The sequence below is a fragment of the Eretmochelys imbricata genome, chromosome 2 (assembly GCF_965152235.1).
Source record: "Eretmochelys imbricata isolate rEreImb1 chromosome 2, rEreImb1.hap1, whole genome shotgun sequence".
Taxonomy (NCBI): domain Eukaryota; kingdom Metazoa; phylum Chordata; order Testudines; family Cheloniidae; genus Eretmochelys; species Eretmochelys imbricata.
This window is the reverse complement of record NC_135573.1, coordinates 111,335,193-111,338,250: the sequence shown is the minus strand read 5'-3', so window position 1 is coordinate 111,338,250 and position 3,058 is coordinate 111,335,193. Positions and strand designations below refer to the sequence as shown.

The 3,058-nt window shown below is 35.7% G+C and overlaps 1 non-coding gene across 1 annotated transcript; it reads right to left on the bottom strand.

The window, feature by feature from the left end:
* Positions 1-1,083: 1,083 nt before the first annotated feature.
* On the bottom strand, positions 1,084-1,165 carry TRNAS-AGA (transfer RNA serine (anticodon AGA)). Its single transcript has one exon. It is a non-coding gene; the product is annotated as a tRNA-Ser (tRNA).
* Positions 1,166-3,058: the final 1,893 nt, after the last annotated feature.

Genomic DNA, 3,058 nt, shown 5'->3' with positions numbered 1-3,058 from the left:
GGAGTGTGGGGGGGACCCCCAATGACTATGCTGTACTAAACTTTAAACTGGTACTACTAACAACTAACTATATACACAGAATGACTAAGAAAACTTGCTGAGAAAGAGCTAAGGGAAGTTCCAGACACCATCACTGGTGGTAAGAAGGAACTGAAAGGGTGGTGAGTTGGCAGGGCTAGATATTAGGCGTGACTCCAGGGGGTGCCCAGGCTGATCTGACAGATGCTGCTAAGGGAAAAATCTTCCTGCCATTGTGCAGGTGCGCACGCACACACCTGATTGGAAGAGACATGAACAAGCACTGGAAGAACTTATAGTTTATCAAAAATTTGTGGTTGGGATGGGTTACTTATTAACAAACTGTGTTCAAAGTATAACTGGTATATTTGCATCCGATGAAGTGAGCTGTAGCTCACAAAAGCTTATGCTCAAATAAATTGGTTAGTCTAAGGTGCCACAAGTCCTCCTTTTCTTTTTGCCAATACAGACTAACACAGCTGCTACTCTGAAACCTGGTATATTTGGAGTATTTATCAATTACATTTTTACTATTACTTCTAAAACAGATAGATTTGGTGCTCAATATAATTAAACATCCTAGGTGAAGATTTCCTGTTTAAAAGTAATATTTTATTAGGCATTTCTCTCTTCTAGCATTTATTTCTTCTTCTCCCCCAGTTACTAGGTATGTTGCTAGAGATAAGTATTTAAAAAGATTTAGGTAACCATTATGATTTTTCATCTTCCCTATAAAACTAGGTTTAGAATAAGTTACACCATTTAGACAGTGGTACAAACAGCTGCAGCAGGAAGAATCTTTCATTTACAATTTTATTTTTAAAGCAGTGCACTGGGTAATTCAGTAAGAGTGATTTTTTTACCATTTTGTTTGGTCCAACTTAGACACAAGAGGTTATGAATGTCCATCACTTGCAACTTCGGCATCATCTGCTGGTTACCACCAGAAGTGGTGCAACAAGGTATACATCAGATAATAAAATACCAGTATCAAAAAGAGACTTCATCCAGGAAATCAATGGATGAGTTCATAACCAGGATCAACAAATTCCAGCAAGACTCCTCTGTAGTTGACAGGATTCAAACCTGTGCAAGGAGACCCCAATGGATTTCTAGTCCTTCACCTTAACCACTTGGCCACAACTACTTGAGGGGAGGGATAGCTCAGTGGTTTGAGCATTGGCCTGTTAAACCCAGGGTTGTGAGTTCAATCCCTGAGGGGGCCATTTAGGGATCTGGGGCAAAAATTGGGGATTGGTCCTGCTTGGACTAGATGACCTCCTGAGGTCCCTTCCAACCCTGATATTTTAGGACTCGGATGAAGAGACTGTTCAGTTAATTTGTGCAACAAATTCTCCCTTTCATTTTGTTCAGAACAAACATTTCAATAACATGGTTCAATCCTTATGATGAAGCTATGCTCCATCTGGCTGAGCAGGCATTGCAGGAAGGTTGCTGACAGTATATGAGAAGGAAGTCAAACAGCATGCAAAAAACATTGACAGTAAATTCATTAATCTCTCTTGATAGGTGGAGCCAATGATCCACTAATATGTGCTTGTGTGACAACGGAAGATGGGGTTGTCTTATAGAAACAATTGATACATCAGGAAATGCCCATACAGCAGAATACTTAAATGTAGCAGAAAAGCTATAACTGAACAAAATTCTAGTGTTTTTGAAAACTTCTGCAGGCTGACCTAAAATCATTCACTGACTACAGTTACTCCTGCTGTTCCTTTAATAAATCATTTAGTTGTAAATGGGAAACAATTTTTGAAAAGAAGTGTGTATCTAAAACATTTAAGGCAGTTTTGTTTAATTAAAAAGTTACATGCGGTTATGTTTAAAGTAGGGCTGTCGATTAATTGCAGTTAACTCACATGATTAACAAAAAAATTAACTGATAAAAATTGTGATTAATCGCACTGTTAAATAGAATGCCAATTGAAATTTAAACATTTTGGATGTTTTTCTACATTTTCAAATATATTGATTTCTAGTACAACACAGAATACAAAGTGTACAGTGCTCACTTTATGTTATTTTTTATTACAAATATTTGCACTGTAAAAATGATATTTTTCAATTCACTTCATACAAATCTCTATCATGAAAGCATAACTTACAAATGTAGATTTTTTTTGTTACATAACTGCACTCAAAATAATGCAAAACTTTAGAGCCTACAAGTCCACTTAGTCCTACTTGAAATAACATGAAATATGGCAGAATGTGGGTAAAACAGAACAGGGGAGACAATTCTCTCCCAAGGAGTTCAGTCACAAATTTAGTTAACACTTTTGTTTTTTTAAGCAAGCATCATCAGCATGGAAGCGTCCTCTGGAATGGTGGCCAAAGCCTGAAGGGGCATAGGAATGTAACATATCTGGCCCGTAAATACCTTGCAAGCTGGCTACAAAAGTGCCATGCAAATGCCCGTTCTCACTTTCAGGTGACATTGTAAATAAGCAGTGATTAGAAGCATCTCCCATCAATGTAAACAAACTTGTCTGTCTGAGTGATCAGCTGAAGTGGACTTGTTTTACATCATTTTAAAAATAAAACAAAGTTATTTTGTACACAATTCTACATTTGTAAGTAGAATTTTCATGATAAAGAGATTGCACTACAGTATTTACAGTAGGTGAATTGAAATACTATTTGTTTTTTACAGTGCAAATATTTGTAATAAAAAATATAAAGTGAACACTGTACAATTTGTATTGTGTTGTAACTGAAATGAATATTTGAAAATGTAGAAAACATCCAAAAATATTTAAATAAATGGTATTCTATTATTATCAGTGCAATTAATCGTGATTTTTTTAATCATTTGACAGCCCTAGTTTAAAGTCCACTTACCATCCTAATGCAGGTTGACAAATCATGAGCAAAACGTTAATTGTCTAGTAACTAAGAAAATGGTGAATCAGCTATTGCGAATACTAAAAATGAAATTAAAATGAATATTAAGCTTAAATATTGCTTAAATTAGTTGTACCTTCCTAGCTCACCAGATATACAAAATCTAGTATAA